General features: G+C 36.7%; 1 protein-coding gene across 3 annotated transcripts in view; it reads right to left on the bottom strand.

The window, feature by feature from the left end:
• Positions 1–13,965, bottom strand: part of CADM2 (cell adhesion molecule 2) — a 681,251-nt gene that overhangs the window by 499,636 nt on the left and 167,650 nt on the right. The gene's annotated exons all lie outside the window — the stretch shown is intronic.

Below are 13,965 nucleotides of genomic sequence, written 5' to 3' on the forward strand. Positions count from 1 at the left end.
CTGCACGTCAAATATCACTGCTGTATTGTGTTCCCTGTCTCCTCACCTGTAGTCTTGCTTAAGACACCGTTAACGCTTTGAAGTTTGTATATCAGTGTGGCGATTCACGTATCAGTTTACCAAAGAAAGAGAACAGAAAGAAAGACTATATATATAAACATCCAGCAGGCTATTTTTACATGTCCCATGGTCCTAAAACAAAGCTGAGCATGAAAACTTTGCAAGTAATCTCATCTTCCTTATGTGTTTCTGCCAGGATGTAATTCACAGATAAAAAATGATGCAAAGAGACAGCAAGCATTCTTGCTGTTCATTATCATATTCTCAAACATCACCTGCATAACCAAGCCAACAAAATTACAATGCATCCCATAAAAGAACTGGGAAAATTACATAACAACAGTGTTGACCTACTGAGGTGACTGTGAAATGAGATTGCAAGATTTAAGCAACTAAAATTTTGAAAGTTTATTTGATGACTCTTGTAATGCTTCCGCCCAACACTCGGAAAAAAATCTGCGGAATGCATAAAGCATTGAATATGATTATTCATAGCTTCCAACAAAACTTGCTCTGTACTTTAAAAGTGAAACTTTAGCCACAGTGCATACAAGCTATGATCAACAAATGTACATTAAATACACATGTAGACATATTTGTTTAGCATTTCTATAAAACACGTTCAAATGGCTAAAACTATGAACAAGAGCTTTTGATTAAGAGTTAACACTAGAACATATTTAAAACAGGGGGAAAAAAAGTGAATTGCGTTTTCAAAAGCATATCCTAATTTGAAAAAGTAAATAACGGCTGATCAATTATTTGTTTGACTATCTGTATAAATTACTTGTTTGAGGAGTTATCAATAATTATCCTTCCTGATTTCCTGTTTCAAATCCTGTTCTATCATCTATTTCTTAATGGTCTTTCTTGCTGAGTTGCTTCTGGCAATCATTATTTTACAGCTATCTCCTCCAAGTGCTGCTCAGCTACTGAGGAATATAAATGTTTTATATTCAAGTGCTGAAGAAAGAGATGGGGCTTACTAGCATCCTGAAAATCATGAGTAAAGCCAGTATTTCAGATTTTAATTAAAACCTGTAGAGGTTCTGGTCTCCTCATCTTCTGCACCATGCTGTTCTGTCACTACATTACGTCGACTCCAAAGAAGAGCAGCAGTAGTAGAGATAATTAAGTCCAGACATGGGCAGAAAGGTCAGTCAACCTTGTTAGTTGTCACCATCCTGGCAACCACCCATTTTTTTAACTATACACAGGAAAGCTACCAGAGTTTAATGAATGTAATACAAGTTGAAATAAAATAAAAATTCTGCGATAGCAGTTTCAGAGAACATAATAAATTGTGGTTGCACCTAAAAATGGTAAGCTAATTTGTATTCGTTTTGTGGCATTATTGACAACCACACAGTAAAATGAATCAATATCTAAGCTATCTTCTTTTCCTTTAAGTGATGAAGCCCCATATCAAGTATTTCTGTACTTTATCAAGGCAGGATTATTAGATTTTAAAAAGCAGACCTTCTGTGCAGATTAAACCTTTTAACGTTTTTGTCATAAAAATGCTAACACTGATATTTGTTACAATATTATGGGTAATATTGTCACAAAAAGCTGCAAGTCAAGACAAGTGAAAGCTTCCATCTGAAATAAGAAACGGCTTCAATTAAATGCCATTGATAACACAACACAAGAAAATATTACATATCTTTACGAAAATTTTTCAATAATACATGTATTGTGCAGTAATTTATCTAGACAGTGCACAGAATAAAACTAGGACATAAAAAAGTTGTAGACACTTATCCCCAGTTTTCAGACAGAACACCTGCAGCAGTTTCTCTTTATTAGCTTGAAAGGTTTGAAGTAAGAATGAAATATTTCTAATAAAGAAGAACTTAAAGAATGAGCATACCTAGAATGCTAGTCAAAAATTACGTACTACACCTAAAATGCATTCAGTAACGAGCTGACGAAACAAGGTACAGTGAGGCTACATCAGACCAACACGGCAGCGAAGAGAAGATCAGAATGTTTCCAGCCAGCAGGATACTGCATAGCTACCCAGGTGCCACACAAGCAGGGGAGCATTTCTCTTGAGTGATTTCTGTGACATGCCATTTTATCTAAGCAATATGCCTACACAGGCACTGAAGGCCTGGATCCAGTTAACCGTGTTTGCAGGGGAGGGAGAAATTAAGAAAGAAAAAAAAAAAAAAAAAAAGAGGATTGATCTGGAGCACCCTGAGAAAAAATTAAAGGACTCACTCATTTAGATTTTGCTGTTACGTGGTCCAAGCTCATGAGGATTGTACAAAATGTAAATGCCAGTAACCTGCAAACAACGTCCAATAGAGCTCTGCAGGGTATGAGAATGATATAGAGCACGAGTTTCTAAACCGCAGCATATGCTCCACTACTGATATATGTGCCTTTTTAAAATGGTTCACAGCCTGGCACAAACGCTGCCGCTGCCTGTGGTCATATGTGAAGGAAGAGATGGGGGCTGCAGGGGGAGTTGCAAGGGTCTTGCTCTATTCTTGTTACTGTTGAGGAATAGCTTACAGCACAAAGTGTAAAAATCTTAGTATTTATGACCAAAATTAAGATGCACAGAACATGGCTGATAAATTGGAAAATGAGAAAACTGAAATATAGAGAACATCAAATAAAAGAAAAAAATGATAGCAGATGACGATAAAAGAAGCCAAGAATGCAAAAGTAATGTATTCAAAGAGGAGACTGTGAATGGTTCCCTGACACCCACCAGAGGCTGAAAACTAATAGTGTCAGAATTATTCCAAGAACGTGAACAAATATTGTTAAATTGTTCGTTTACTTTTTGATCATCACGTCTTCAAGACTCATCTGTTCTACTGTGACAGTTTGCTGGAGTAGCAAGCCATAGGAAATAAAAGAAAAAATAGCATAAAAGACAAATAATACTGAATAAAGAATGGACTTTTCTGTTAACTATGTCAATACGTCACCAAGAAAGGAGCACAAGTAGAACTCCAGATATTGTTTTTTCCAAAGGTTGGCAAAACACAAGGTTAAAATATATTATTGCGATAACTAAAGAATAAATGCTAAGAAAGATTTGTTTTCCCTATGTTCTAAGACTTTAGTTTTAAAGTTCAACCTTTTATTTAAAGTTGTAATAATACATATACGGCATGATATAAGATTAAATACTCTTAATTCACTATATGAGATTTCTTTCGATATATGAAATTATGCCTGTCCTTGGAGGTTGCAAAGTTTTACTAGTTTATATTTTATTTAGCACTCATGATCCTGACAGCAGGCTGCCTTAGGCCTCATTTCCGCTTAATTCAGAAAAACAACATTCCTTATTCATGTACTGCCTGATCAAAGGCTTACATTTAGCACAACACACATTAGAAAAAAAAAAAGCACATTTTGAGTAGATTTCTTATAGCTAAATGAGAAACTGAGCCCAACTCATGGAAAATGTATTAGTTCAGGTCATACTGTTTTTGCAATTTGTGCACAAAGTTGCCTTAACAAACTCAGAGCATTCAAAATCGAAAAGAAAAAAGGCATGGGATGAGACGGATACGTAATGGCATAAATGCAGGCATAACAATCACCGAATAGAAGAAATGTGAGGTGAGGCTTCTTTCTTTTCTTGAGTGGCTCACGTTTGCATTATTTACATTATTTGCATGCTGATTAAAAGCAGGAACAATTCCAGGCATTCACATAATTCCGTTAGTGCCAATGGATCTTTGAGCCCAGCAGTCACAAGCACGTGCAAAGTGAAAGGCCAGTTACTTTGCCTTGAGTATTATGGGCAGATTGCTTGTATTTAGACAAGTCCGCATGTACCATCAGTCACCACCTGTCAAGGTATGTAACAAAGTTCTACTTTAACCACCGGAGTAGAATAAGGTCAAGGCAATCACATTCTATTTCTAGGATGTTTTAAATATCTGATACTCCTCATACAGCCACTGACAAAACAAGTAAGTTGCCTGTACAGTTACTTTTGATATCCTCTCAAGAGTTTTGTAATCAAGGTGCCCCAGTTCCCAGCAGTGCTCACAGTGTAGGTAAGGCAGAAAACAATTTAAATATTTCACAGCTAAACACCAAAACATTTTTTTTGACTGGGCTTTTATTTGTTTTGCTGTCCTGAAACTCAGAAGCAGCTGCAGTTTGATCTAGTCAAAGACACAACCTTATGCAAGTGAATAGGTTATTTTAAGGACCTGTGATCTGACGATGTTTCTGGGCTAGAATTAATGTCATGAAGCTCAAGACAAGCACCATCACAGCTTACGGTGTTCTGGTGCCAGCTTTATTTTATTTGTATTTCAAGTTTGTTATGCATGATAAACTGAGTGTGACTAAAACACTTAATTTGTTTTACTTCAGCTGCTGCAGAGGAGTCAGGCAAAATAGCGTTCAATACAGTATTGAATGAGTTTTCTTTGCTTAATTACTTCTGTTAAATATCTATTTGGCTAAAAAGACAGGCAAATGGCAAAATTTCTAAAGTTTTAGTTTCACACAAGCAACATGATTATAATTTAACACACAATTCTTGCAACCATCTACATCTTAGATTTCATTGATAATAAACCCAATAATTTTCTCCATTTTAGAATGTTTCCAACTTTCTGTTTAATATCTAAATATCTCTGCTGACAGTCTGCTGTCCACTCAAGAACAAATATCATTTCCTTATATCTAAGTGTAAAATCTCACTTAAAGGTATCATTTTCAACTAGAGGTTTTTACTCTGGGACTTTCTTTTATTTAATTATTGTCAAAGAGATCCTAGCACAACTTAAGGGACTTAATTTCCAGTATCTTTCAGGTAAGGAATCTGAAGGAGAAACAGCTTGGAGATAAATTATCATTCAGTTCTTAGGGACGGCCTTACAGGCCTTTTAAAACAGATTTGTCTCCAGATCCCTGATAGCAAGATCTGGAACAATGTGTCCTCTTCTGTAGTCTAAAGAATGAATCCCTATATCCAGATCCATTTTGCCCTTGAAATAGTTTGCATGCTCACTGATTCTCTGACAGCCTTTAACTGGTTCTGACTGAGATTCCCGCTTTTTCCAATATTCAGTGTATGTTACAGTGTCAGTTGTTAGTTCCGAAAGTCCATTTCACTCTTGCACATTATTAACTATCCCTTTCTTTCACTTTGTCCTAAAATCTATATAAGATGGTGAAAATCCTAATATCAACAAAGTTGGATTTTTTTTTCCTCTGAGAAACAGAAAATTCTGTAACCCCAGTATAAGGTCTTATTGTGGAGAAAAAGATGAGGCTTTCTGAGCAACTGCGATGGAGTTGATCTCCAATTTTTGAAATAACCTTTACCTACAGAAGTAGTCTCCAAATCAGCATTTCTGGCATTGCTTCTGGACAAGCCAATTTTTTTTTTTCAGGCTTTGATCCTTACTTGTAGTAACCACAACCCTGGATCGCGCTTCAGCTTCCCTTGCCCGCAGCACGCGTGGCTCAGCAGTCACGCAGAGCCAAGGAGCCCGGCCAGGCTGGGCTGCGCTCAGTGCCTGAGTGCCCAGCATGACGTACTGCAACCCCAACGCTATGAGCATTGAGTGACTCCTGCTCAATCCTCTCACTTTTTATTTTCCCCCATTATATGCCATGCATCTTATTGGATATAAGCCTTCTCTAGTTGCACGAACCCAAGGTTTTGCTCCTTCAGGTATTTTCTCTAGTCTTGCATCAAGTTTTTAGATTTACCTCTCCTTCCTACGTTTTATTATTCTGTTGTTTTCACATGCTAATTGAAAGCAGAATTAACTTTCTGGCTTGCTTTCCCAGTGAGGCAAATGGAATTCATCACCTCCACCACAAATTAATACAATACAGCTAGAAAAAACATTTATATATATACTTGGAAAAGTTGTAACACACTTCATGTCACTAGTCGGTATATGAATAATTCACAGATTCAATTACTCAGTGACAGAGTCACCATACAAACTAGAAAAAATAATCAGTTTTTTCTTAGTGTGAGGGAAGATAGCCCCCTACATCCAGCATCCAAAATAGTGTCATAGGTAGAAATAGGAATAGGAGGTTTAATGGACAACAGGACAGGCAACGGAGGTTGTTTTCTTTCATGGTTCTAGGTTCCTAGCATTAAAGCTGAACAAATTTTAAGCAGTAGGTGAACGTGCCAGTTTTACCTGCAGCGCAGCAACTTGACTTGACCCTTACCCACAGAAAAGACAAAATCCTTTAAGATGAGACATTCCCCAAAATATCTGCGACAAAGCAAACAAAATAACATTCAATTTCACAAATATCTTTGCTAAGAGAGAGGTCTACAAAAGGCCTGCAGACCCTTGGCAGAAGCTGGAGGGAGACCACAGCAGGTCAGGAGACCTCAAACAGGCATTACTTTCATTAATACTGTCCTGGAAAAACAAAACAAAGCAAAAAAACCCAAACCAAACCCCAAACTGCACAAACCAGCTTGGATCTACGCACCTACATTTCAATCTTCACCAAGGGAGGAAGGAAAGTTTGTGTTTCCCCTTCAAGAGGGGGAGCAAGTCGATTTATAAGTCATTGGAAAATAGGCAGTCGGTTTGGAGCAGAGTTGCTAAATCCAGTATGAATGAGCTCAAAGTATTATGATTTTATACAAAATTTTATTTTCACTTGCATAGTAAAAATATGTAAGCTTAAAACATTTACACATTAGGTATTAGTGAGATGAGAAGAAAGGTCAGAACCTCTTTGAAGTTTAAAACTTGATGTGGGTTATTATCTAATTTAATTTTTAAGAGAGAAGTAAGATTTGGCACCGGTACAGGAAAAAGATAAGACAGTGACACATTTACATCTAAATAACGATGAGCCTATGTGCTATCAAACTGGAGATATGGTAATTATTTGTTACCACACAACGCTCAGCGATTAAGCAAGCAAACTTGCACTTACCCCCAAGGCAATCATTCGCCTGTTTGGAAAGACTTGCATTTCATATTTTAATTTTTTTCTTAACTTTATTACTATGCATAGTAATAAAGGTTTGATTCTAACCACCTTGCCACAGGAAATGAAAAAGGACATTCGAACTCCAACAACTGAAAAAATTTACCTAACTAGTTGAAATTCCTAATGGGACAGAAGAGAGTGCTGACTTGTATGTGTTAACAACCAAAACAAACAAATAAAAAAAAACCTACCAAACAAAAAACCACAACAATTTCTACCCCTCACAGCAGAAAATAGTTTTTGCATGCTTGAACTGAAGCCCCTGTTAGTTTTTCTGATACAGTTTGCCAAGGGAAATAGACAGATAACATTTGCCTTGATGATTAAACTCCACAAGACAACATTACAGGTAGCTTTTTTTATTATTATTAAATTACATATGATAATTCAGCATATCTTACTGTTCCAGTAGTGAGATCTTCAGTGAAAACTCAGTATTCGCGTATTAGGAAATTCATTTTCACATTTAAATTCAGTTCTTTCTAAACTTTATCAAATTTGAGACCAGCGCAAAAGCTTTGAATCAAATGTTCAGTAATTGGATCTGAAAAAGCATCTGTTAAATAGTGAAATCTCTATTAAAATGGAATGAGCAATTTCACTTTTAGGAAAGGAATATATGACACAAGTATTCTGTATGAATATCATAAAATATGTATAAAAATGATTCAAATTATAGTGTATTTTTTACAGCTAGAAGTATGCAGTCATGGGTGGTATGGAACCTTACAGGGTTTTGCTTTTAACATATTCTTAGGGAACTGCTTTCAGAATATCCTAAAAGCCACTCTTTAAAGAAAACAGGGTTCAAAGTGAATTGGTGATTGATTCTATAAACTGCTGGAATAAGTAGGAAACATTTGCAAATGAAAAAAAGAATTTATTGAATCAATATTAAAAAAAATGAAAAGTTAGATATGGCAACAAAACCAAATGCAAATAAAAGCAATGCTTGCACCATTGCCAAGACCATTCAAAATTATTCAGACTTTGTTTTCTTAAAGCTGATTTTGGTAGTGGTGATAAATTCAACTGAGATATGATGTATGCAAACTAGAATTAAATTAACTGGATTACCTGCAAATTGGAATACATCTTATTTTTCATTTCCTTGCATGCAAAAGCAAAGATAACGTTTTAAACGGCACGGACAACATTAGAATTTATTACTGCAGCACAATCATGACCTGCTGTATAAAGCAATTATGCAGCTGTAAAAAATGCCTACATAATTATCCTTTCTAGTTTAGGTTCCTTCATAACTGTACTCCATAATCTTAGCTTCACCAACCCCAAATTCTCTGGTCCATATGCCGGAGACAATAACCTTCAAAGGGCTGGGTTAGGTTTACAATGATACCTGTGGAGGGCTGCAGACAGGCTGCCATAGCTATTCAGAGGTGTGAACTGATCCTATTTGTCAAAACAAGTGCTAATGAAAAAGCAAAATTATAACAATTTAAAAGTCAGTGTTAATTGTTTCTCTGCTGAATGTTACGGGGAAAAAAGGCACTAGTGAATCTATTGTTACTAAAAGCAGCAGCAAGGAGTAACGTGGATGGAGAGGGCAATATAATACTTCTCTCAAAGGCTGCTGGGGGTGGGAATGACCTAGGAATAATTTTGCATCTAGGATTTAGAGTAATATCTGTCTTATTCCAAGACAGATGCGAGAGGAACGGACACATATTTATGGAACTCCCTCTTAGCTGTAGCATGATTAAGACCAAAGGAATCAATGAAACAAAGCCCCAGAAGTAAAAAATTATCTCCTCTTAATTCTTATTTACCATACACAGCTTATAAAATTATGCTTGTACTGACCCTCAAGGTTTAGAGCCCAGCCAAAATCCAAACAGGGTGCAAATGAAGCAGCACCGTGCTGGGCTCACCCTGGTTCTCCACCAAGTTAAATCCTGTTATATTTCTTTACTTCAAGCCTAGGAGTATTTAACACATCTTGTTCCCCATTTGCTTGCCCCCTTTGCTCACCTCTGGGAGCAGCCACCTCTGATGCAGTACAGCGCTCTCCTCCTTAACCTGGAGGAAATTTTCTCCTTGCCCCCCACGGGTCAGCATCCAGCAAGCGACAAATACAGACTACAAGCTGGACACTATCAAAGAAAATTTTGAGTCTTCCCCGATTATTTCAGTGCCTGAGCAGCCTGTGGATAACATGAGCTTATTTCGTAGAACTCAGTTTCTTTCTAAAATATAGCCTTCGTATTTTGTTAGTGTGCTAATTGTTATTTTTAATTACTGATATTATACTTCAAGTTCTCAACTGCTCCATAATAAAATTCACCACCAGGTGCTATTAACATTTAAATATCCCACTCTTTTAAATAAGGCACTGTTTTCTTCCTTATAATACAGTGAGTACAACGTTACATAATTTCACAGAATTTGTTTTAGGTATTTAAAACTGATTACATTTTTTTTGTTGTTGTTTGAGAAAGCAATTTGTGCAGGAGCTTCATCCTACAAGCAATATTATAGCTGAGATTACTCAGTCCCTTTCAAACAATGTGTGGTAAATTGCTAATTATAGTCAATTAAACCGTTCAATATGAAGCAGTTCCATGCTACGCAGTTTCTTCAACTAAGAAATGACTAGTAAATGCTATAAAACAACAAAACCTATAGAGACTTTTTACAAGTAACAACGTACCTTGCACACAATGGATAAGTCATAGAGATTCCCTAAAACCAAAACCATTCCAGCAGTAGAAGGCTTTACAAATGATTAAAGCAGTATACTCTATTCCCAATTTCATCTACAACAGTTTTTTAAAATCTTTTTTCTCTTGCCTTTTTGAGGGCCAATTATACCTCATGTTAAAAAAGGTACGATTTCCGCATATATAGAAATCAAAAAATCCAACCCACAACTACAAAGTCCCTGCATCTTTGCAGGGCAAAGAGAAAACAGATGGTGTCTTTTCTAGCAATAAGCTAGGGAATCCATATTCCCTTCTAGAGATGCTAGCCTTGTGCTTCCTATGTTTCATTTTATCTGGCACGTCAGCTGCGATATCATCCTGTTCTTACCACCAGTTCTCCACACATTTAACCACTCATGTTCGGCTTACTTCTTTGTGAATTAAATCTAAAATCAGATGTTTTAATGTGCCTTGCGCAACCCTGTACCGTATCAGTGCTGGGAGTTTTAGCCTTACACGTCAAAGTGAAACCTATAAAGAAAGTCTTCAGAAGATTTTACCACTGTGAATGGAAACAGAGGAGAATGGGCTAATCAGCCAAGTTCAGTAACTGATAAAACACCGAAAAGCAATGATAATGAATCAAACAAATGTCTACGTTAATTGATTCTGCCAAGTGCCTTTTCATTAATAACAGGTCATACTTCCACAGTATGTCAATAAGCATAAGCAATATGCAGTCTTCAAGAAAGAGCAATCACTGCTTCTAACAAGCAGATCACTCTAATGATCGCTTCTTTGCTTAAGCTTTTTGATAAAATGCCCCACCACTGGAGCAGGAATAATGCCACTTCATTTCACTGGCTCTCTCTTACCTGCTCTGGCTAAGGTTAAGCTGCACTGAGACCTCAGGGCAGGAACAGCCTGTGGTGCTCTCTGGAGCATGCTCCATGGTCACTGCCATCCACGCGGCTGGCTGATTCCCATGAACCCCATGGCATGCAAAAGCAGGAGAAGAAAGAGGAGGACAGAAGTGTGCCTAGGACTCAGCCCAACTCGGAGTCAGGGCACATGCTTAAATCAAAGGGTCACGCAAGTGTTCCTGGGTGTCAGAGTAGAGTTTAGCTCTAGCTGCCCGGAGTTGAGTGATGTGAATGTACTTACTGCTTTTCTCACTGAGCTTTTGAAAGGATTAGATAGTTAATATCTTAAAACCTTTAAAAGATTAAAAAGTTGCAGAAGATTTGCGAAGTGACCTTCCAAGTTTTAGCTGTTTACAAACCGCACTTAACGAACTCGATTTGTTTATATTTACAGGTGTGACAAAGATATACTTCAGTCTTCAGAAATTAAGATGCATATTATATTTGTCCCCTCAAATATTGTAAATCTATACTACTACTACACACATAGAGAATACTTAAACAGAATTTCATTTTCTGATCAAAATCTCATTTCATGCCCAGCTTTTTATTTGCTTATGCCGCTACTATAGTGGAATAAATACGTCTATAGACAGAGTAGCCCTGCAGTTCGAAGTTAAATGGGAAAAAAAATACACATATTTGCATTTATTTAATCACAAATAAAACCCAGCGTATTTTACTGCAGTCCAGCACTGTACAATGTTACCTTAATCATCAACAGAAGGCAAAAATCTATTTAACAAATGTTTCAGAAAAGCACTCAAAATGTAGATTTCAATGTGCTGACTAAAGCTGGAGCAAACCGCTAAGCAAATAAAACAACTGAACCTTTGTTATTGCACTCAGACAGACCCAGGTTTCAGTAGCATACTAAACAGGTCACTGGAACCGCAACCAACAAAACTCATAACTGGTGTCAATTTAATTTTCAGAATTTTACAGAAGATGGAAACTTCTATTACTCAAAGAGATGTAGCTCATAAATGAGTTATCACAAAGGCTTTTCACCCAGTATTTTCTTCTCTAGGTTCTGTTAGCTATTTCACAGAAATGTACGTGTAACAAAAAATCCTTACAATTATATCCCCACACCCCAAAAAGCCCCCATGGATGCTACATGTATACATCCCAGAGGTGACGGACAGACACTCAGCTCCTTCTCATTCAAGCAACAGAGCTACAATAGGAGATGATCTCTTTTGAGGCTGCATTTCGTACATAACATTCCTACATAAACTGCTTTAAGATAAAATAATGGTTACAGTCCAGCCAGATCAGTTTTACAATATAGTTCACCTTTAGTTTCACAATTAATGCAGCAAACGCTGCCCAGGCCTTCACTGCATCTTCCAACAGGCTCAGTGAATGCACAGCTTCAAAACTGACGTAAATGCTTCTCCAACAACATGAGCTGCTTGGCCACGTCCAGCAGTGAGGACCAACTGGAAGCAGATATGTAAGAATAAACATCTGGTGAAGAAGATCTGCTGTCCACGTTTCACACATTTCCACAACAAATCTTACCTCTTTTCAGCTGATAAACCTGGAAAACCACACTATGCACTACTAGAGAAATTATGCTTTAATTTACAGATTCTTGTTGCTGCAACTGTTTAAACTTCAACTGGTTAGAAAGATTCTTTAGAACAGAGAGGAAAAAAAATGTGTAGTTTCTCAAGTATGTACATGATGGATGCCTAACGTAAATGGGTTGATTTACTCTAGTGAATAAAAAAGGGTTATAAATAAGGAGGATCCACAATCCTCAGAGTGAGTGATACTTTTGTGGAGTTTGGTGAGAGAAAACAGCCAGTCTGGAAAAAGCCCTTTCACAAAACTAAAAGAAGGGTGAGAAGCACCACTGCCATCAAGGAAATCATGTTGTCAACATGTAAGTATAAGCAATTATGACAAAATACATCCAGAGGACAAAAGATTCATTTTGCCACACTGTCAGCAGCAAAAAAAGAGAGATCATCATAGATCATCATATTTTTGTATGTTTACAAAAAGAAGGAAAGACCACAGTTTTAATAACTCAGGTTTGTTGTATGCCAGAACTGTCTTTAGACCTCTCCACTAGAAAAACAAACCTTATTTTATATATATATATATATACACACACACACACTTTAAAAAAAAAAAAAGTCAGGATGGAGAAACCCCTACAACCAGAGGTAAGCTTCACGGCTTGCATGTAGCTTGATACTTCAACTGTAATCCATACTTCTTAAAAAGGAAAGCATTGCATTTTTTGAAGTTTGTAAACCTTTTTGGTTTTTACTTCTCAAACATACAACTATTCCAGCTGAAAACAACAGAATTTTATTTAAATCAAAATTAAGGTCTTAAATGAAGAAATTATTAGTAAAATTAAACTATGAATGCAGTTATAACAATTTATGCTCTTATATAATGCTTGAGTCTCAAAACATTATTTTTCCAAAGCCTAAATACAAATATTAGACAGATACAGTAAACAGGAAGAAAATTACCCCTTTATGTTAACACAGTTTAAGTGAGGGAAGACAGTATTTTAAATACAATTTGAAAGACCTATTTTTGTACACTGCATACTGAAATTTCCAAAAGCAGTTCATTAGTTTTTGAAGTGATCAGAATAAAGGTTTAAGAAAAACAGTTTACTTCTTTAAGAATATCGTAGCAAGTATATCATGTAACCGTGACTCGGTTGGCATTTATTATTCTGATATAGAAAGTGTTTATATTTCACCTACAGAAGTATCATATTTTTGAGATCTGAAGATGTTTATTCGCTGCTGTATGTGCACTAAATTGGTTTCAATCCCACAGGTACTCAATACTACTGTATTTTCCATTATTTATTTGTGATCCAATTCATTATTTAAGATTCTGCCAGATATTTGCTGTTGGTACTTCAGGAATAATAAATTAGTAACATACCCCTACTAAGTATTAAATGATCATATTTAACAGCTGCAACATTCAAGCAATGCGGCCTTTAGAACATCATGTTAGATCCAAAGAAATTAGGAAGAAGAAAGAAAACTCATGAAAAAGTAATCTGTCATTTCATGGCTGCTCCCCACTGCAGCATGTACCAGGTACCTGCCCTAACAAACAAACTTAAAAATACCCAACATAGCTGCTGAGCGCCCAACCCACTGCCCTAGGGGCTCACGGGTTGCTCCAGTTGGTATCGTCCTGCTTTGCCACCCTCTTACACAGCTTACGCGCATGTGTTTGCTGTCAATTATCGCTCCTACTTCCACCTTTTTTTTCCTACATACCTGCTTCCGAGTTTCTTTAAGTATGTTATCCATCTTCCAAACACCTCGCACAAGATCTAATTGGGCTGC

This window comes from Phalacrocorax carbo, chromosome 1 (assembly GCF_963921805.1).
Source record: "Phalacrocorax carbo chromosome 1, bPhaCar2.1, whole genome shotgun sequence".
NCBI classification, from domain to species: Eukaryota; Metazoa; Chordata; class Aves; order Suliformes; family Phalacrocoracidae; genus Phalacrocorax; species Phalacrocorax carbo.